Source organism: Amblyomma mixtum, chromosome 4 (genome assembly GCF_055824585.1).
Source record: "Amblyomma mixtum isolate Tamu chromosome 4, ASM5582458v1, whole genome shotgun sequence".
Lineage (NCBI taxonomy): Eukaryota > Metazoa > Arthropoda > Arachnida > Ixodida > Ixodidae > Amblyomma > Amblyomma mixtum.
This window is the reverse complement of record NC_143015.1, coordinates 127,120,818-127,144,104: the sequence shown is the minus strand read 5'-3', so window position 1 is coordinate 127,144,104 and position 23,287 is coordinate 127,120,818. Positions and strand designations below refer to the sequence as shown.

At 47.3% G+C, this 23,287-nt stretch overlaps 1 pseudogene; it reads left to right on the top strand.

Moving 5' to 3' along the window:
* The window catches only part of LOC149348174 (fatty acid synthase-like), a 52,301-nt pseudogene extending 32,531 nt beyond the window's left edge, over positions 1 to 19,770 (top strand).
* Positions 19,771 to 23,287: the final 3,517 nt, after the last annotated feature.

The window sequence follows — 23,287 nt, the reverse complement described above, 5'->3', positions numbered from 1 at the left end:
AGAGGAGTTCTTTCATGGATCTGCACATGCTTCCGCCATGATGTGATGCCACTGCCTTTTATTTCTTTTCCACCGTGCGCAGCCGATACTAAGGCGTGTCCTGTGCTCCAGCGCCACCTGCGTGGGCCTAATGAAGCGGGACACGGATAACCTGACCTTCTTCCTCAACTCGCTGGGCAAGCTGCACACGCTCGGCGTGCAGTTGGACCTTTCCCCGCTCTACCCACCAGTGCCAGTCCCGGTGCCACGCGGCACGCCCAGCATCGGACACCTGGTCAGCTGGGACCACTCGCAGCGGTGGATGGTTGCAAACTGGAACGACTTCGCTGGCTCTGGGCAGGTTAGGCAATAAATGCATTTGCCTGCCTTGAACCGACAGTATACAGTTTGCTTCCCAGCCGAATTTGGAACGAAAGGACGCGTCATATGTACCGTCTTTGTTAAAAGTAACCAGGCTGCAGGGTTTGCTTCTAGCTCGTACAGCAGAGCCCTTGTGGCTTTTCTAGAGATCAAAAGGGGTTGAAAGGTAAGAAGACCTCCAGTCCTTACCTTTAACGACCGTATCAGCTTCTGAGAAGTTGTAAGGGCTCCAATGTACAAGCTAGAAGGCTGCAAACCATGCAGCCTGGCTGCAAACCAGGCTGCAAACCATGCAGCCTGGTTACTTTTGACAAAGACTGTACATATAGTGATAACAAGAGTCTGGTTCCTACAGGACCGAAGCGTAAAGCGAGCTAAGGGAATAGGACACAAGAAAGGAAGACACATGTCCCAAGTGCCTTCCTTCGTTGTGACCTCGTCCCTAGAGTGGTCTAGGCTTCCGTCATGACAAACTAACAAGCCCAAACTTACACTTAAGTTCCTTCACGAATATAACTACTAGGTTTCTTTACCAAGAAAACGTTTCCTCCTTAAACTTGTCCCGTGTAGCGAGCGCCACCGCTTCTCCGTGATCGGATGTGCGTTTTCCTCCAACCCTTCAGACGGAAGGTTGGAGGGAGAAGGCTCAGGCGTAACAGGAGGAGGCAGAAATTTGGGTGGAGCTGCATTTTACTGAGTAAATTGTTTCACTGTACATCCGTTTGGAAGGTTGGAGGAACAAGGCTCAGGCGTAACAAGGGGAGACAGAAATTTAGGTTGAGCTGCATTTGCCTGAGAGTAAATTGTTTCACTATACATATACGCAGTTGTCCGAGGAGGTCGTAGAGATTAACCTCGAGTCCAACAAAGGGGACGCGTACTTGGCCGGCCACCAGCTTGACGGACGCGTAATTTTTCCACCGTCCGGCTACATGGTGTTGGTCTGGAAATCAATGACCAAGCGCTGCGGCAAGCGCTTCCACCAGGTACCGGTGGAGTTCGAGGACGTCACTTTCCACAGGGTCACCATCATGCCCAAGAGCGGTGATCCTCATCCTAAAAGACATTTACATAGCGTGCTGGCTCATGGTTAAACGCAGACTTTGCATACATCTGTGGGGTAGACCGCCAGTCTAATGTCTTACGCAACTAAATTTGCTTTTTATTCATCTTGGCAAGAATGGTAAAAAACCGTTGCTTTTTGTACAATACCTGATATCAGTGTAGTAATAGTGGCTTTGCTTCTATGGCAAGCAATACGGAGTGAATATCCGGGTACCTTAAAGATAGGCTATTCCATTAACTCTTTCTTCATTGCATTACTCTTTGTCTGTGGACACTGAAAGCAAGTTTCCGAGGAGTAAAGGATTGCACGGAGACAAATGAAGTCTTGGGGTTATTGTTCCTTCATATTACCTGCATCCAAGTGTTCGCTCTTCCGGTAAAAAAAAATATAATTAATTTGTAAGACAGTCTTGCCAAACAGGACATATATTTTGAATTTCGCGGCATTTACCGCATCTGGTAGCGTAGATTCCTCCACTAGACATCGTCACTTACTGCAAAACTCTTACCCGCCCTATCCTCAAATGAGCCTTTACCTTTTGGAGAAGCAGTGAGGTCTTTGATGTGAGCTAATTGGAATGGCTAAAAATAAGGGCTGTTCTTTTAAAATATTACTGACATGACCGAGATGTGATAACCCACTCTCCCCATTTCGTCGTACTGATTATTTTAAAAATGCGTCCAATGGGGCTGGTTGGTATTTCATTTTTGGATCTTTAGCACAAATGCGCCGGGTATAAAAAGAACAAGACAGTAAAGGACTGGACGAAGCGCCTGAATATTTTAACGTCTCGCACACGTAAACTCACCGCGATTTCAGTCACTTGATAGCTGCATCGAATCTTCGAAACCATCGTCCTGAAGAAGTAACATCGGACTGAAAATTTCTCCTCTCTGTCCTCGTACCGTCTTGCGCAAATAGCTTTTATTTCGCGCAATATAGGCATTTGGTACTATCTTCTTGTGGCACTTCAGCTCTTCCTTTGAAAGAATTTTCAAAATCTGCGATTTGCAGCTTAGGTGTTTTTACTGTGCATTTCCTTCTGCTTTAATAATACGAGGTCTGTTAGAAAAGTATCCGACCTTTGGCCGTAGAAAAAAAAACTTGCATAACTGGAGCGTTCCAAACCTAGTCACCTTCAAAGTAGTCTACTTGGGACTCCACACACTTCTCCCAGCGGTGCTGCCATTTTGGGAAGTATTCCGAAAAGGCCCCTTTCGGAATGGAGTTTAGCTCAGCTGTCGTTGCAGCCATAATGTTCTTCCTTGTCTGAAATCGCGCTCCTTTAAATGGCCTTTTGATTTTGGGAACCAGCCAGAAATCGGAGGGGCCATATCAGGAGAGTAAGGAGTGTGTTGAACTACAGGAGTCTGGTTTTTCGCCAAAAAAGTCTGAATCAAGTGCGAGGAATGTGCGGGAGCATTGTCGTGATGGATGCACCACTTTCCTGTTGACCTCAACTCCGGGTTCCTGGGCCGCACAGCATCACGTAGGCAACAAAGGACATCCCTGTAGCACTCTTTGGTCATTGTTTGACCCTGTGGAGTGCGTACTCGTGGTCTGCCACACAGAGGGTGCCAAAGAAAGCAGTCAGCATCACTTTTACATTGCTGCGCACTTGGCGGGCCTTCTGAAGTCTTGATGACGTGGAATGCTTCCACTGTGACGACTGGGATCTGGTTTCCGGGTCGTACCTGTACACCCAAGACTCGTTACCAGTTATTATGATGTTCATTAAGTCGGGGTCACTGTTTGCGGAATCCAGCATGTCCTGTGAAACTTCAACACGAAGCTGCTTTTGCTCCACCGTGAGCAGCTTCGGCACGAATTTCGCCGCAATTCTCTCCATGGCCAAATCTTCGGTGATAATGGAATGTGCGGAAAAATTGCTCATGTCCACCTCTTCCTCAATTTCTCGGATAGTCACGCGGCGGTCCCGCATCACCACAGCGTTCAGTTCGGCAATTACCTGGTCATTTCGGCATGTTGATGGCCGACCGGAGTGTGGCTCGCTCTCCACCTATGTGCGGCCATCTTTAAATCAATTGTACCACTGCTTAATCTGTGTGCTACTCATAGCATCTTCACCGAAAGCCGTCTGAATATTCCGAATGGTTTCCACTTGGCTGTCGCTGAGTTCATGGCAAAATTTGATGGAGTAGCGCTGCTCCTGTCACTCCGCCATTTTCCTTGCAATAAAAAACCGACGACAGCACTGCGCACCGCCTCACTCAAATGCTGCTTCCCAGCGGCTGACGCTATCGGCAGGCGGGAAAAAATTCGTGCATGCGCACGAAGGTTCAATGTCACGTGATGCAAGCGCGCTTGTTTCATATCCATCAGGTGTTCGGAAAAAAAAAATAAAGTCGGATACTTTTCTAACAGACCTCGTATCTCGTACGCTGCTGGCTGTCAGCATTTACTCGTGCATTTTTTGTTTCCATCTTGTCATAGACTCAAGCGAGGCAGGTGTAACAAAAAATAAAATAGCGTGAATTTACACTCGCTGGCTAAGTTCAGTCCTGGGAAAGTTCAGCATCCTTATAATGGCTTTGATTTCTAGAGATGGCATTTGTTAGCTGTCTACAAAAGAGGAAAATTGCAAAATAAATATAGAGGACCATGTCTACTATTAGGATTCACGATAAGGAAACAAGCACAGCATTCTGCGTAGCTTACACCCTAATCGTTTCCACGCAGATCATGTGCGCTTTCTGGTGAACTTCTTGCCAGCCTCCGGGGAGTTCGAGATCAGCGAGGCCGGGACACTGGTGGCAAGCGGTCGCGCTCACATCATCGAAGACGGACAGATGATCCCCCACCAAGACTCACGGGGTTTGCCCACTGACATTCTGACCTACGAGCTGAACGCCGAGGACGTCTACAAGGAGCTTAGGCTTCGTGGCTACGAGTATCGCGGAGCATTCCAGAGCATACTCAAGGCTAGCTTAGACGGTTCGTCTCTCGCTTGACCCTCTCAGCAGCTAGCGTTTCTTTCTTGTAGACTTATCTGGTTATAAACGGTTCTGAGAATCTGAGTCAACGTGCTCCTTATTGCAGGAGAATAGATATTTTGACTAGTTTGTAGCGTGCCATGCTGAGTCTACCAGCGCGAACGACAAGGATTATAGAAGGAGACAAGACGAGCGCTGTACTCGCAGTGCACTCGTTGCATCAGCACTGTACTTAAAAGGACGGAGCCTTGTTCTTTAAAAAAAAAACGGGATTTAAGGAGTTCAATCTGTTAAGATTGTAGGTAAATATACAAGTGTTTTTTTTATTTGCTGTAGCGTTAAACAAAGATGATGCAGCCGCCGATTAAATATGCGATGATGTGCAGCCTTCTACGATTCTTCTCGCAGGCTGCCGTGTGATTAGTCGTCCATTTCCACGTATATCTAGTGCACTGTGGAGTAGTGTGAAGCCACTGCTTTCTTTGTCTTTAACTCAGTTCCGTACGGCAAGGTCAAGTGGGAGGACAACTGGGTGACCTTCATCGACGGCATGCTTCAGTTCAAAGCCTTTTTGGACCTGCAACGAACATTCAGTGTGTTGGCGAAGATCCAGTCGTGTAACATTGACCCTCAAGTTCACGTTCAAGCCGTCCGGGCAGCTAAAGATGGAGGTCAGTGCTAAGCTTTCTAATTTGGTTATGTCCTAAAAGTGCGGCAGTTTCCAGCTGCTGCGAATATTAAAACGAGAAAAGAAACCAAGCAAAGTCACTGCGATAAAAATAAACAATATCAGGATATGTGTACGTAGCTGAAGAAACTTGTAATTTAAAAATAATACACGAGCTTTAGCAAATTCATATCAGTCCTTATGCTGGAACAAAGCCGCTTCATTTACGTATACAATTGTTAGTAGGCATTCATACGCACGCACAAGCTTTCACATAGAGAGTATCTTCACCCTTATAATGTCTGATATTTCAGAGGTGAAAGCTACAATGTGGACACTGCAATGTTATTTTTTCGAGTTACTGCTGTAGCCTTCTGTAATGCGTACCAGCAAATAATTTCTGCAGTCATGTTGCCTGCGCATCTGCCTTGGCTATGAAAAATAAGTACCGAAAAAAAAAATAAAACGAAAACTAATGCAGGAGTACGAGGGTCAGTTAAACATCGTTGGTAGCGTCTTCTGCTTCAAACCATGATCACGCTGCATGCGATGCTTTTTTAAAAAGTAAGTGAGCTGGGTAAGCTTTTGGTGCCCGCACCAATTGCATCTGCCCTATGTGTAAATGCGTTGGGACGTAACAGACACAGCACACGTGGGTTGCGCCTACCCGTGCAAACCTTAGGCTCTCTCTAACGACGCTTATTTAAGGCTTCTGTTCGGTAGCCCTAAGTCCTTCCCATCTTGATAAAGTTAAACAAGGTGCTACTGTTTTAGTGCGAAAGCACAACTTCACGAGGTACTACCAGCTCATCGAGTTTGTGTGAAGCTTGGCCTTGAGGGTGACCTTGGCCACACCATAAACAAATAAATATTGCCACAGCTGGCGATTCGAACCAGCGGCGGCGGGAATAGATAATTCGCTAGCCACTGCACAAGAGCACCATGACATCGCAGCAGCCGATCGCGTCTCGTGCTGGCATGAAACACTCTCGCGCTGTGCATTGCACATCGTCGTGTTCTTCGACTAATAGTATTATCGAACTAATATACGCAATCTCGCGCTGTGCATTGCGCATCGCCGTCTTCTTAAACTAATAATAAATTTGAACTAATAATATATGGACTCTCGCGCTGTGCATTGCACGTCGTCGTATTCATAAAGCATCTAATACTCCTATCGAAATACTCGTAATATCGTCGCCAGACATGCCGACAACCCAGCAAAGCAAAACCATGAGCCAACCAGGCTAAACATATGCTTTCGCAAGTCTACTCGGTTTAACTACGTTAAAACCCTACAACTTTTTATCATTTATCTTTTCCAGCCAAATCTAACCAGTGTCCATGGGAAGCGACACCGTTACCGCGCGGTTTCGTCCTTCACAACTTCCACTGGATATGAGAAGATAAACTGGCTAGCAAATCTGGGACATTATGTCCGCGCTCTGAGACGAAAACTTAACATTTGCTCTTTCTTTCTGAGAAACGAGAAGCCATTGTCTGTAGCTCTTCAAATTTCAAATTTTTCTGTTCTGCAGGCCTACAAATCACCTACGATAGTTGTCTCAACACTTGCCGCGCTGGAGGTATCACCATCCGGGGCCTCAAGACTACTATCCCGCCACAGCGTGCCGCACAGCCGACACCGCGACTGGAAGAATACGTGTTTGTGCCGTACTTTGACGATGGGCCGGCGAAACAGCAACGACAGACGCCCCTGCGTGATTACGTCGAGTTGTGTAACTGTGTCGTCCGACAAATCCTGGAGGTATGCGGCGAGACAATGCCTCTTTTCTCAGGACTAAGAGAGGATCATTGTAATTTCCAAGAAGAATTACTCCCCCGATACCTTCAGAAATATGACATGAACTGCGGCCTACTACTTCTACTGATCACCGTACAAAGGAAGCTGGGAGATTGCATTTTTTCATTGGAATCGGTCGTGCGGAGGGAGGTGACCGAACACAAGAATGACCTTGACTTAGACGTCCTCAACACTGCCATTTTAGAAGAAAATCCCTTCAGGCACCTTCTCGACGTCGCTATGGAAAACATGGATGCTAGGAAGATCCGAGTGCTGGAACTGGCATTCGAAGAAAGCAACTTGCTCTTAGCTTCGAGAGTGCTAAAACTCCTCCCTTTATCCAATGCCCTGCTCAAGGTTGACTACACCGTAGTCCATCCACGACCGGACTGTCTTGGTTCGCTGCAGTTGCCGGAAGGCGTGAGGGTGGCTTCATGCGATCCACTATGTGCCTCCACAAACGAACTGCCAGATGCTGATATAGTCATTTCGTGGGCTGGCTCCAGGCTTCCAAACAGTCTTGAAAGATTGGCCTTACAACTGTCCTCCCGATGCAAAGAACGGGGATTTCTGATTCTGTGTCTACGCACAGCCTTGACACCCGCAGAGATATTTTTGCGGGAGGTTTGCGAGGCTGCAGTTACGCATCATACAAACGAGAGTGTGATAAGAGCTCTTGAAGCCTGCGGACTGAAGCTCGTGGGACTGAAGTCTAACAACTGGCGCACACTGTTTCTGTTCAGAAAAGTGACTGTTGTCGCCGAAGCAACACCGCAAGAAGTGATTAGATCAAACAACGCAGAATTCAGCTGGGTTGAGACACTGAAATCACGCGCTTCAGAATGCGAACGGAAGCCTACGAGGCAGAACTTGTGGCTTGCTGCAGACGATACTGGAAATAGTGGTGTCGTTCGTCTCATCAATTTCCTCCGAGCTGAGATGGGCACAACCAATATAAGGTAAGCATCCTAATAGTTGTTTGCATGTTCTGGTTGAGTCTCATCTTTAAGTAATGAAACAGCTAAAAGGGGCCGCTATTCAGAAGGTGACTACAACACTGTGAACAGTAGACGGAGGAGTATGCGCGCTGCTGTAGAAGGTAAACGTCGAAATGAAGCCACTTTCTCAATCGGCAGCCAGTTTCGATATCGTAGATATGAACATTATTGCCAGCACGACTCGTAACTATACAGTAAAGATTGACAACTTTTAGGTTTTTCTCTCCTCTTGACCCCATTTGTACAGCAGTTACTCTTTAAGATTCGAAGAAAATCTGTTCATGTGATGATTTCAGTCTTTACGGCTTATTAAGAAATGCAAAAAGAGAGGAGCGGTAGTGGTTTCGGATCCAACCGGAGGCACGTAGTTGTGTTTTTTTTTTCTGCTTTATTTTCAATTTTATCTCAAGGACAAAATAATTGCACAATTTTTATTCCACTCATTACGACCAGAAATCATATGAAAAGAAAGAGAAAACATTTCCCTATGCTACTTGATTTTGGTCACCGTTGGCTTCCTTCATAAAATTCATTTCTATCATTTCAATTGCGCCCAAGTCATCGGATGGGTGTCGGTGTACGGGTTTTAGAGCGGCATGTAAACAGCGCAGCAAATGCCAAAATGTTCGCAATACAAACCAAAGAAAATGAAGCGGATTAGCAGTATTGTTGAGGATTGTGTAAATTTTTTTTAAGCGCCATTCAAACTTACTCATGACATAGTGGCGACACATGAATGTATCTTACCATTCTGTCAATTCATAGCTTGTATTGCTCAGTTTATAATTCTTCTATATCTATCACACATAATTACGTACGAAAAACAAGTGGTGGAAAACACCATATGCATAGCTAAAAACAGCCGTCAGTAGAGAATACACATAAAGCTTTAAATACGGGAAAAAAGGAGGCGTCACTTGATGCCATTAACATTTATTTAAAGTGTCTAGAGGGCTGGTTACAAAGAAACCTGCAAACCTTCTGCGTTCCGGACGCTGTTTCCGTCCCATGCTATTGGGGAACAGAGATGACCTATCTGCTTTTGTTTGGCAGGTTGCTTACCGTTTGTATTGCTATAAGTTATTGTTTCGAAAAGGAATGTCGGAGGCTTTATGCAAGTGAGATGATGAATGCGGAGTTCTCCGCGGATTATCTTGTTAAAATGGTCAACCTGTAAGAGGCGCGAAGGAGATGAAGTGGGTCCAAGAACAGTGCCTTTTTATATTCGGTAACACAGCTACAGCTGGCACAGGTACCTGGCAATACACATATTTTTGTGCTTATTCACAACAGGTGCATATTTGATGCGAGTAAGAAGAATTCAAGCAAGGTTAATGGCTTCAGGGACAGGGATGCGGCATTCAGCGAGTTGCTCGAGAGAGACCTCGTGATGAATGTCTACCATGACGGGCAGTGGGGTTCTTACAGGCACCTGACAATGCACCCGCGTGAGTACTCCACCCTTAGTACCTTTATCCGCATTTCACCCTTGTGTAAAGTGCTCTTAGCATGCTATAGTTACCTTAAGTATGATGCGGCAGGGATGGCCCGAGCATAATGTCTTTGCGAAATTTCTCATTTGGGATTTTTGCCTGCCAATTGGAACTTAAAAGCGACAACGAAAGTCTAAAGGGAACAGCACTATGGGGGATGAACATAGCTGGTTAGTGGTCGAAAAGCTTACAAATGCGCATGAAATAAGGGCCGTTAGAAAAGTATAGTGTCGGTATTGACGCCCCGTGATTTCTACGTAATAAATTAGCGTGTATTAGTCGACAGCACTTCAAACCCAGCGCAGGAATAAGCTCGCCTTTGGCACAAGCAAGGCTAAACTTATGTCTCAGATGCCGTATACTACTTGTGGCAACTAAGTAAGACAGTGTGAACGCAAGATGATGACGTCGGCAGTGTTAACTTGAGGCTTCATTTCATCGTAAGAAAAAAAAAACAGTGAAATAATTAGTGCAATTGAGGATCGAGTCCGTAAGCATTCCCTTTGAGCTGTGGCTCTTTCTAAATCGAAGTCTTCGTATTTGTTTCGTTCTTGGCACGTTCATCGCAGATGACGACCTCCAGCGGACCACGCAGTTCGCCTTCCTCAACCTTCAGAATCGTGGTGACTTTCCCAGCGTCCAGTGGTGCGAATCTCCGCAGATATACAGCCTCCCAGCCAGCCACCCTAGAAAACTCCTTTGCAACGTGTATTATGCTCCGCTGAACTTCCACGACCTCGGGCTTGCCACCGGAAACATTTCGCCGGGCGCGCTGCCCAGTGAGTGAATGGGCGAATGACCGCAGATTTTATTGCTTTGCGTGCGGCAGGTGGGAGTATCCTATTTTCTGCGTTGTTTATCTCGGTAATGACCATCACGTGGTGTTAAGAGCAGTAACCGATATACCACGTGGTTATTTTACTCCGTTATGAGCACTGAGATTTGTTTTGTTGAGGTCTTGGGCTTAAGAAGTATTTTTTGAGGTTTCGTGGAGGTTTTGCGGAATGAAGGAAGCCTCATGCTAGCCTCAGGAACCTCAACTCTCGTCATAGAAGGGGAACGTGAAGTTACCGGTCTGACAAAAGCTGGCAGACAATAAATTTTTGATCATTTTCAAAACTGTGGTTCCCTTCTTCGTCTATTTTCATTTTTGCCAGTTTGCGATAAATTACTCGTGACATTAAAAAAGTAGTCAAAGGCTCCCTTCCTACTCTTGAATTCCCATATGATTTTAAACGCACGTTAAGCTTTCTGCGTACTTTAAGCAGGTTGCGCTGCTCACCAGAGTTATGGCATTAACTCTCTATTACTGTATGCGAATTTCTCTGCATGGCCTTCATATGCCTTAATAGAATTATCTCTGCACAGTCTCCAAACTCTTTTACAGTATAGTGTCATGCAGACATTTTGATAGCTCTTTGTTTTCTTGCCGGTAATTATTCCTCATGTTCTGACGTCTACTCACGGAAGAAAGAGTAAGAAATCTTTGTAAGCTTTCTTTCTGCGCAGGTGACGTGGCAGCCTCGGGAGGCGATTTCGGCCGGGGATTTTCGGGTCGCGATCCCCACGGTCGAAGAGTCATGGGTATAGCGCCCACCCTGGCTGTGTCCACGTCGGTTGCTGCTGACCCGGAGTGGCTGTGGGTGGTTCCCGACGCCTGGAGCCTCGAGGAGGCTTGCACGGTCCCCGTGGCGTACCCATCCGCTTACTACGCTCTCCTGGTACGAGGCAACATGCGGCCGCGAGAGGCCCTCCTCATCCACGGCGGCAGCGGAGGCGTCGGACAGGCGGCCATCTCTATCGCTCTTTCCATGGGATGCACCGTATTTACCACCGTTGGTCAGTGTGACATAGCGAGTACAAATGCCTACTTGTGAAGGCATTTTCTTTTGTAGTGTTTCTTTGAAGCTAGGCCTGCCTGGCGAAATAACTTTTTACAGGTATTTAATTAACATTAGTAATCAATTTTCGCTAAAAAGGTTGTAATTAAATTTATTACGAAATACTGATCCAAAATAACGGCATTATACTACAGTTACTTTTGAAAAGAAATTAAAATATATTTAAATGACTGCAGTTTTCATGCACAAAAGTACAGTTGTCACAGCTATTGCAAGCTTTTCACATCTGTTATTTGTTGCAACGCGGAATCATCTCAGATTCAAAGTGAGCAGAGAAAATTGTGGCCACGTTGCTGGAAGGGTGCCCTTGGCCGTGCTGAGCAGCTACTTTTTTGCAGCCTATGACAATCATCTAGTTTTGAGCATGAAAAACCTTTCAGCCTTTGCCGCCTCTGAAAAATCGTGAAAATGCTGACGTTTCTCTACATCAGGCGGTGAATTTAAACGTTCGAGCTGACATGCAATCGCGCCCTTTTGATTTTGATTTTTAAAAATTTGTTTTCTGCGTCACAAGTGGACACGGCAGCAATATATTGTTCACAATGTTGGCACCCGACCCAGCGTACACGCGGTGCAATGGCCAAACACTAATTAGTCAGAAAAAGCGAAATCTAAAAATATTTGGTCCGCTCAGCTGCGCGCCACGTTGTTGAACTTGTGCTGCCTAAGCAAATATCTCCAAAAGTAAATAAAAAACAAATACTCGCCCCATAATAAGTTCTCTCCCAGCTCTGTCCATTCAAAACATCACACAATTCGAACAAAACAAACAGAACAGGAAAAAAGAAGCAAGAACTGATCACTTTCACTGCACTCGAGAGAGGAAAGAGAAGTGAAACTAGCTGCCTGTTGCCAGGAGCTGCCTGCACCAACTGAAGCCTCCGAAGAAGGTTATTTATTGACTGGCTGGTGCTATACACACCGTCAGCTTCCGTTCGGGAACGTTCGTGCCATGACAGTTCCACATGTCCCGCAGCGTCTCGTAGTATCGAGCGCAATCAGACACCGCTGTCCCCTTGACTAACTTAAACATAAGAGTGTTCCGGCGTGCGTTCTTCGCTCTCCTCGAACTCCCATGTGCGCCATCTGGCCTTCCAGCGATCCATGCACAACTTTACGTATTCTTGTCTGACAGAGTCTCACTATACATGCGCTTCCTCTGCAGCAGCGACCGGACAACTGGGGACACCGGTGGTCTCGGAAACATAGAGCGCTTTATGGGCGCCCGGTCGTACATCGGTTTACACCTACCAATCAGTTACACGGGGCCAGTTTCGCCGCGCGTCGTTCCTGATTTTGAGGCGCCCTATGTTGCATAGAAGAGAGCAAAACTCTGCCGAAAAAAAAAAGCAGTGGTGCAGTTTTAATAACAGTAAATTCAAAAGTAGTGAATTACTTTTATTGCTAACTTGATGGCCCAAAGAAAAAGATTAGACAACTAAAATTCTAGACAAGGAAAGTATTTATTACACAATATATTACCGCAAAAGTAATAAGGTTCTCTAATTTCATTACCTCATTTTAACTACTGCAATGTCTGAGGCCATGTCTACAAGGCAATCATAAGCCATCTGAAGTGTGAGTTTTAAGAGGAAGATAGAATTAAACTTCTTCGGAATAAGCTTAAGATGTTCCTTTTGACATACAACTAGCTTATTGTGCAGCAAGTTCGTATAACGAGCACTGAGTTCGGGTTCAGCGGAATATTCAATATACCGAAAGCACGCCGCGCCCCGGCACTTGGTGCTTCACCCAACGGAGATTTTCGATCACTTTTCGAACGCGGAGGCCGGTCGGCTGCATATCCTTCGAAACCTGCTGGCAGCGGAGGAGCTGTGAATCGCGTTGTGGGGTGAACGTGGGATTTGCCTGAGGACGGGCTTCGGCATCTTGTATGCGTGTGTTCCACGCCACATCACTGTCATGCGTTGAAGCCGACCTAACAACTATAGACAGCGGCGCCCTTCATTCGGCTGCCGGAGGTTTTGCGGAAACGAAGTGCACCTTAATTTTAATGACAATATTATATTTAAAGTGCAGTGCTGACAGAATTCGAACCCTTATGATAGGCAGTGCGTGATTCTAAAGCACCATCTGCTGCGGCTTCTATTCAAAGCAGGTTAGGCCTATCAACGCCTAGCTAACAGTGAGCTGCCACAGTTTGATCGTACCATGTCTTTTTTAACTTATATTAAGACTATGGAATCCAAGGTTATTAGGCAGGTAAGGGAATGAAAATATAGCGTGTTTCAGAGGCAATCGTGTATAGGAAAAAATCACAATTTTTATTTCCTTATTGCAGGGCAGTAAAAAATACCGGTAGTAGAATCCTAACCTCTGACTTCCGCATATTGGGGAGATCGTAGTCTATGATCCCACCGGCGGCATTTTCAAGCAAGCAGCAGTGCTAGTGTTTAGAGGGAAAAGAAAATTTGCATTTCGGGGCGTTCGCATTCCTGAGATGGCAATCCCTGCTGTGATCTGTGATTTACTGCTTATTTTTAATAACAAACAGTCCATCTTTTATGAGCATTATACTGGATTGGAACACAACAAAAGAACTTTTTTTTCTTGTTTCCTTCTCTCACATGTTAGGCTGTAATGAAGACCGGGAGTTTTTTAAACGTCGCTTTCCGGAGCTGGGCAATGAGAACATCGCAGGTTCTGGAGACTGTTCCTTTCAGGAACTAGTCCTTAGAGAAACAAAAGGCAAGGGTAAGTACACTCTCCAATCATAGAGAGCACCGAAAAATATTCAGCTGCTAATCACCACGAAGTCACCTTGTCGCAGTATAGACTAGAAAACGAGTGTTAACATAATGCCTATCCTATTGCAGCAAAGGAAAACCTTCAGGAAGGATATAAATTTTCAGTATCACCGAAGAAAATAGTCGCACCAAAATTATAGCGGCAGGTGTAAGCAAGCAATATAAAAAAAACGCAAACTTTATGCTTTGCCGATGCTCCTAATTATACCCTCGGGCGTGTACAAAAATCTCAAAAAATGTCTTTTCCGTTTATTTTTCCGTGCTAGGCGTAGCTCTTGTGCTCAACTCTCTTCCCGAGGACAAGTTCCAGGCCAGTGTACGGTGTCTGGCAAATCGTGGTCGCTTCCTTGACATCGCAGAATGCAACTTCTCCAAAAAGTCCACTTCCCGAGAGTATTTTTCATCCAAGAGCATCACATTCCACGGCATCCTGCTGGAAGCACTGCACGACATTGATCCTATTGCCATAGAAGAAAAGAATCGTGTACGTCACCTGGTCTCCGAGGGTATCGCCTCTGGTGTGGTGCGGCCGCTTGACACACATCTGTTCCGATGGGATAAAGCTGAAGAGGCCTTCCGTTTCATGGAGTCCGCAAAGCACGTAGGAAAAGTGGTGCTCGAAGTAAGTTATGTTATTCATTGTTTTTCTGGTCTGTCATGTGTATGGAATTTTCATAGCGGCGGATGTTAGAGAGAAGTTGTGAAGGTGTAGGTTGCGCAACCACGGGATGAACCACGGAGAAAAGACACAGAGACACACACAAGCGCACTTATGTATCTCTGTGTCTTTTCTTCGTGGTTCGTCCCGTGGTTGCGCAACCTACACCTTCACAACATCATGTACCAACTAGGCCCAACCGAAGTTTTATTTGTTAGAGAGAAGGCTCCAGGTATGAATGCCCACCGTTGTCTGAGCGCAAAGAAGTGTATAAACGTGTCACTATCCCGAGCACAAAGCCCATGCCTCGTGCTCATTTTAATGCAGAAATGCATTAAAATGCGTTCCTGCATTAAAATGCAGAAATGCAGCAGCTTCTACCAGAAACACCTTTCTATTAATAGATGGCTTGGCATCCTGCAAGCCTGCGGAGTAGCTGCAACTGCAGCTATGACAAAACCACCAGCCGCGAGGTGGGACATAAGTCGCTTTTGGAGGGTAGGGGGGAAGCCGTGTTGTGAAAGCTGCCCACATGCGGGAGACCAGAACCACAAACGTGAAGTAGGTAGAACAGAGGCCGAATGATATCGGGATGCTGTCTAAGAATTCGGAGCACGACAAGGTGCTCTAGTCTATGCTAACACCATTTCTCACAGCGTAACGCACTCGTAACCCTCCCAAAGCAGAAACACGATCCTCACACACTCATGCGCTGCAGCTGCCTCTGAAGTAAATGCAACTATCTCAAAACACAAGTAGGACAAGCTTGCTCTGATCACCCACATTGTCAAGGATGTTATCGCCATTAATATTTTTGCTGGACGAGCTAGAGCCCCATTGCATTTCTACTTCCAGGAAGTATTGAACACTAATAAAAACAAACGCCGTGGTTGAGGCAGTGCATGAAGTGAGGTGCCATATGTAATTCGAAGTGTGTACTAGTGGCAGCTGCAGGGAGATGTTCTAAATTACTACAAAGTTCTGAAATTTCCGATCAAAGATTTTAAAAATTTCTTTGGCGTCATATAAGAAGGTATTTTCTTTTATACTGTTTTTTATTCATGCTTACGTCCACCGTGCGCTTTCCTTTGATTTAAAGTACTCAAAAAGGAGAGAGAGAGCAACTACTATTAATCAGTGCTTTAAAGGACGGATGAATGAACGCAGCTGTTTCCCCATTTAAAACTCCACCCCTTGTATTCTTCGTGTTTCGTGTCGCCAGAACATGAAAATAAATTTTACTCGCGTAGAAAAACAACGCCATTTCAATGACGTTCGTTCGGCGTAGGTCCGAGCTGAAGAGAGTGCATACAAGAGGGGCTCCGCTCCGCCATTTGCATTCGAAGTCGTTGCACGCACCTACTTCTACAATCACAAGTCATACGTCGTCGTTGGAGGGCTCGGTGGCATGGGTCTAGAGCTCGCCGACTGGATGGTGGACCGCGGCTGTCGCAAGTTGCTGCTCAGCTCTCGTACTGGAGTGCGTAGCGGATACCAGAAGCTCTGCCTCCGGCGGTGGCAGCATGCTGGGGCTGAGGTGCTTGTGACCAAGGCGGACGTCTCGACGGAGCAAGGTGCTCATCAAATCATGGAAGAAGCATTAGCCATGGGACCCGTCGGCGGAATCTTCAACCTCGCCGTGGCAAGTTAAAATGTTTATTCACCTATTGGCTGCTAATGAGCATGCATGTCGGGGGCAAATACTGTGAAATTGAGCAGGGGTGTTCGACCGGCCAACCTGGACAATCACATTGCTGAAGACATCGGCATCCTCGAAAACCACTGGTCTCTAATGTGAATAACCAGTGGTTTCAGTGACGTCACTCTAATTGAGGCAAAGCACACCTCGGCGTCACTCGAAGCGGGTGGAAATGCCGGGTGGCTCTACGGACAACATTCAAAACATGTTGAATTATATTCTACTATACTTGCTAGAAGGCATCTGCTTACGCAAATGAAGCAAATCATATTTGTTTGCACTTGAAATTATGTGCCCGTACCCTTTTACAGGCAGGTTCACATTGTGCCTTCGTATAAACGTTCTACCTAAGTGTGCAGCTGCCTAAATTCGGTTTCGTTAATACGCTGCTTATGCCTGTTGCTTCTGCAGTTCCTCACTTCCCTTTTTAGTCGTCGGTATCGTAAGTGGCACTCAAAAAGCTTGCATGCGCTGAGACAATGCAAGTTATCTGCCTTGTACGACAGAGGATTCAGCGCTTTCACAAACAATACCTCACGGAAAATATTAAACGAGCAGAGTTGTGATATTTAAGTGAACTAACACCGAAGATATTGCAATTCTTCCAACAGGCGCTCATTTTCCTTTTGTACCAGCCAAAAACTTCAAGCAAAGTTCAGAGCTGTAATGGTGACAAGGAAACTGTAAACAAAAACCGATGTAATCAGTTGATGATTGTAATAAATTTGAAAGCGGTCAAAGTATAAAGTAAAAGTGCCGTGAAAGCGTGAGCAAATTATGAAATTTGCAGTACCATTCACCTGTCACGCGTTCTTCGCCTATGCTGCACGCTCCACACTCCAATCTGACTGCTCATATGGATCACTGTCGTGAATTGGGTGACGCATCCCCGACTGCCGAAGGGGAACGCTTTCGCGTGCAGGTTCATGCAAGAAAACAAACAAATCAAACAAAACAAACTGAAGCCTAGTTTATACTTTAAAGGATAGGAGCCAATAAAAAAACAAAAACACCAAGAAAAACACGCACTCGACCAGCGTACAACAATACAGATAAAAGGAAAGAGTTCGCCAGATACAAAGCAGCGCAGGTAAAGCGCGAATGCTTTGCAGGCAGCAAGGACACGGGTTGATGACTTGCAAAGCGTCGCTGGCGTTGCGTCGAGGGAAGCGATGGTAGAGAGCCAGGTGGTAAGGAGCGGAGATGAACACGGGAGACGCTGATGAACGCCTGTCAGCCGCCCCAAGAACTTGGCAGCTGCAGCAGGAAAACCGTAGCCAAGTCCCGTCGACGGCATCCTGAAACACCGTAGGCTTATGCAGCCCATCCAAGGAAGCCTCGGCAGCACGGATCCTCACTCCATCGGCTGCCCCCTCCGAACTTGAAAGGGACGCAGTAGGCCTGTGTCAGTGATCCAAGTCATGTCTTCGGCAGTACGGACGCAACGTCCGTCGGCTGCCACCTCCACGCTTGAATGGGACGCAGTAGGCTTGCGTCGGTGATTCAAGGGAAGGTCCCGGCAGCAAGGACGCAACGTCCGACGGCTGCCACCTCCACGCTTGAATGGGGACGAAGTAGGCTTGCGTCGTTGATTCAAGGGAAGTCTCCGGCAGCACGGACGCAACGTCCGACGGCTGCAACCTCCACGCTTGATTGACCAGACTTCCGCTGCGGTGTGTTATTTCAAACCTCGGTTTACTGACAGGTGAGCTCTCCATTCGTCGTGCCTGCCTCGCATGCACACGAGCAACGCGGAGCTGGCACGCGCGGCGCTCCGCTGTCCGACTCACCACCGTCAACACGCCGCGTTCCGAAAATCCCTCGGCATTTCCGTGTGCATATCACAATCACATTACCACACGACACGGGGAGCGAAGAGGCACAAGTTGAAGTTTGGAGCATACAAGATGTCCGCCCCCACCCCATTTTTTTTTTGTTTCAACGCTGTTTTAAACCGTAGCAAGCTGTGAAATAACGCGCCCTTGGCCCTGTATTGGTTAATCTACGAAGTTCTAGCTAGTCAACCAAACGGAAACTTTGACAAGGTTTGATTTGCAGTCTTTCTGATGAATCTAGACACTAATGCAACAGCGCCGTCATTCTAACCAAGCCTTCTATTGATTTGCTTATCAAGGCCTGGCCATCCAGTGGGGCCCTATAGCTGACGTAGGACTGCTGCGTCGAACGATGGGCGGAGACGTGGACGTAGCCGGATACGCGCCGCAGAAGATCTACTCCTGCATGAATGCGCTCGACCGGTTCCTGCGGCAGAAGCAGCCAGTTGTGTCAAGCTTATTAACGGCGGACCAGTCCACCACGAGTGAGGAAGAGAAGACTGGGACAAGCGATCTTGTCGATGTCGTCGCACGAATCTTCGGTGAGCAGTCATTATCGTAAACCGGTCAGGCAGGCAGTACCATTTTGTTGATAATACTAAATTCCACCATATGCACGCTTGTCATTTTCGATCTTAAATACTTTTGAAAGGTATTGTTGCCAATCGCAATGTTTCTTTTAATCTCCGAGTGAGTAATAAGGCAGACTGGCGCGACGAACCACTGTCCCGCGGACCACCGTAGACCAGGTATCGCAGGACGTCTCACTTCCACTCCGTGGTGACCGAGTTTGTTTCATGATGGTGGTGGAAGGCAATGAGCACGCATAAGCAGCCTACCGCCAACTGCAGAGGCGTTGGTTGGAGGAGGGGGCGAAAATCGTGTTAGGGATGTGCGTGGTTTCTTCCCTACGTTCACCAGGCGCGGACATCACAAGGGGGCAGCGCAGCGGGACCTGACAGATGGTCCGCAGGCGTATGGTACAACGTGTGAATCCATCCTTAGAGGACGAGTTAGAAGGCGCGTGCAGCCGAGAAATCGGAAGAGCTCTTAGCCAAGACAGCGCCCACTGCTGCAATCTGCTGCGTTTGAAGCAGTTAATACTTGTTGTACCTAGTTGCTTAAACAAACTATCTTGATAAAAATGTTGATAAACCTTAAAAGATTTATAATATAGATCTTAATATAAATCTGTAAATGGCACATGTCATATCTGAAGCTTAGTTACCTTCCGGGCGTGTCTCTTTCATCTTTCTAAGCATTTCAGCGCGAGCTAAAGTTGTGCCTAAAATCGTTTTCTCCTCAGAAGAGTTAGGCGAAACTTTGACATTTGTAGCAATGATTTCTTGCAGGAGTTAATGAGCCGTCAAGCCTAAACACAAACATGACCCTCGGCGACCTGGGCATGGACTCTCTTATCGGCCTCGAGGTGAAGCGGACCTTGGAACGAGACTATGACCTCACCCTGTCTCTGTCGGAAATCCGGCAGCTTACCTTCCTCCAGTTACGAGAGATGCGTGGAGCTACTGCCCACACCACTGCTTCGACTGAGAACAAATCTGCGTGACAAATGGCACGCAGTGAGCGACGCAATCCCTATATTCAAGCGCGAAATTTCTGTTGCTTTTATAGTGGCTGTCATTTGCATAGAAATGATTTGAACGGAGGGAAAAACAGTAGTAGTAGTAGTAAAAGACTTTTATTCGACCAAAATTTATAGGCCGAGCATTTCGACCGCCTGGGCGACCAGAAGCCGCTGTTCTTCTTCCCCTTCGGCGCCAAGCTAGTCGAGCCAGGTGGTGATGGATAGAGATGGTGGGGGGAAGGAACCCGACTGCTGAGCAGCCGGGCAATAGAAGAGGCAATGGGCCAGGTCCGCATAGATACAGGGGCAGTTGGGACAGGAAGGGTCCGATCGATAGCGATAGAGGAAGAGGCGGGAGGGGGTTATCTGCATTCATCTGAATGTGCCGAAGAAGGCGAGACTCCGGCACCGTGAGTGATGGATTAAGGGGAGGGTAAAGGCGTTTGTCGAGGCGGAGCTCAAGGTAGACCTCTTTTATGGTGCGGCGAAGAGTGAGTCTCCCACCGTCCTCCGAGGGCTTGGGCCAGGGGATCAACGGTGCCCGGAAAAGTGTGTCGCGGGCGAGCTGATGGGCCAGCTCATTGCCGTCAATCCCTGAATGCCCAGGGACCCAGCGCAGGAAAACGATGGAAGGCTGCAGTGCGGAGACCGCTCGTTCGACCTCCTGTTGGAGAGAAGGGGTCAGGGTGCGTTTCTATATGTGGCGTATAGCGGCTTGTGAGTCTGAATAGACTGTGTACTCTTGGAGAGAGGGAAGGAGGGCAAATGACTGGAGGGCATGCGCAATGGCGAGAACCTCGAGGGACAATGCGTCTGGAGGGTGTAGATACGGCACTGCGTCTTTTTCAGCTCTCATGAATTACCAACTAGCGTTATCAACCACGCTTATAAATATACTGTTTTTCCCTCCGTGTAAGCTATACCCAGGGTGTAGCTTACACGGAGGGAAAAACAGTATATTTATAAGCGTGGTTGATAACGCTAGTTGGTAATTCATGAAAGCTGAAAAAGACGCAGTGCAGGTTTAGGACACGGACACAGAAAAGACGAACAGCACAGCGCCGTGGTGTTATCATTCATATGTGGGTGGTAAAGAATTTGTGATCAAGATTATCAAGGGCATTCATTATTAACCATCTCTCGCTATGTCATGTCATTAAAAGACGCCGCTTACTTTAAAAGTTCACGTTGAAACCTGCGTTGTTAATGGATACGTTGACGGTCTAGACTTAGCTATTTGCCATTAGGCGCAGGCAGGCAGCGCAAGGTAGTTTCTTAGTTACTATACGCCCCCTGTCATTACAATAATCCGAACATTTCGTTGTCGCCTAGTGCCTGCCTAAAAATTTTAAACTATCACAATAATTAAAATCTAAAAACGGCAGGCACAAATTAGTTTTCAGAGTGACTTCAGTATTTGCAGTAAATAAAACACTTACTGCACCTTGAGAAGCTTCAGTCAAATTTCTGGTGAGAAACGAAAAGAATGACAAAATGTTGATATAGATGATACGCTGATCACTAATCCACACTTCGCCCACTGAGTAATGCATTACTACGCACTCTTGAATATTAGAAGCAAGGATGTCACGGCCATAGCGCTTCTCCTACATATCCGTACTTATTCAGATTGCTTGAGGGTATCGGCGCCTTGAAGAGCGTTGAAAGAAATTTCATCTTAAAACCAGGACCACTTTTGTGGGCAGCCGTCATTACTCACTGGCTTCAGCACATATGGGCAATCATTGGGACATATTTCATGAAAAAAAAAAGTGAAGTCTCGGCCACCCTTATTTAAAACTTCATGCGAGCAGGAACCATCTCTTTGGTTTTGGTAAAATATCGTTATCCTGCATTCGGCGTATTCTAGCAGCTGACCTTTGTATCATATGGTCGACAATTCCACGGCCGCTTCATGCAAAGCGCAAAGCGAGGTGTGCGCTTTGCATCAAGTGGCCGTGACAATGCACACCGAGTGAAAACTTCAATGTCGCTCGCTGATAGCTGTATTACATATTTTTTAATCACTTAACCATTTATAACGTAATATGTCGTGTCCGGTCGCTGTGTTGAATGCAGCGAAAGACGCACACGGTACTTTAAGACTTCGTTTATTTAAAGCCGATGAGGGTGCGACCAGCGTCGACCGAGGCAGGAGCCGAACTGGCCGCCCGAAGAAAGGAGGGAGTGGAGAAGCGTCCACGGCAGGGAGTGGCTTCCCAGAACAGGAGGAGGGTGCGGGGGCGCACCGTGGGGGGGCATCCGGCGACAGCGTGCGACGAGGGGCAAGCGGTCGTTAGGAGGAGGATGCGAGTGGTCGTTAGGAGGAGGATTGAGTGGTCGTTAGGAGGAGGATGCGAACTGTCGTTAGGAGGAGGACGCGGGGGCGCACACACACAAAAGCAATAAGGGGACACAACACTTCCTTCCCCCTTAGAAAGTTGCCTGGTATCGTGCAGGGGGTCGGCGCTCACGCGTGGAGGCGCGCTGGCTTTGTACGCTCGGGGGAGAAACACTTGTAGGCTGGCTGTTGTTCGCTGTGTCTCCTGGGTCTGTCCTGGGCGAAGTCTCTTCTTCCGGGAAGAGGTGCCAGGCTATGTGGGAAAATGGTGCACGTGTTCTCTCCGCTGGCGGACAGCTCTCAGACGGCGTCGTAAATCTACGCAGCTGGTTGAGATGTCGGCGTGCTACTGTGCCATGTATGTTGACGAGCCAAGAGCGCAGGCCTATGCGTCTGACAATTGTAGCTTCCTCCCAGCGTGGCTTTTTCAGAAACTGTCGGGCGAGGACGCGCTGCCCCTCATTAAGCGTGCCGCAGCGCGGAATTGCTTTTTCTTCCCGGAACGTCTCTGCCTTTGGCTCGGGGAGGATGGCTGTGAGCTGGGTTCGCATTTCACGCTCGAACATCATTTTCGAGGGGGTCTCGCCTGTTGTGCTCTGAACCGTCGTGTGCTGCTTGAAGAGAAAGCGCGCAAGGCGGCGCTGCAGCGAGCCTGTCTGATCTCTTTCAAGGGCGCGTTTTAGCTCGGCTACGTAGCGCTCGGCTTGTCCGTTTGTCGCTGGGTGGTAGGGGGCCGATGTAACTGATGAGATCCCGTTGTCGCGATAAAACTTGAGGATCTCCGCAGACACAAACGGTGTTCCGTTGTCCGACACTACCTTGCGCGGCAGGCCGAACGTTGCAAATAGTGATCGGAGGTTGTCAATGACTGCTGCCGAAGTCGTCTGTCCCATTTGCCTTATCTCAAGCCACTTTGTGTAGGCATCTACGACCACAAGGAAAGTGCAGCCCTCAATTGGTCCTGCAAAATCAATGTGCAGTGTGTGCCATGGTGTGTCTGGCTTTTCCCATTCTGGGACAGGAGCTTTCGGCGGGGCGCTCCGGCTGCTCTGGCAAGGCTTGCATTCTCGCACCACTGTTTCGATGTCGTTGTCAATGCCAGGCCACCACATGTAGCTTCTGGCACACTTTTTCATTGCAACGATGCCCCGATGTCCG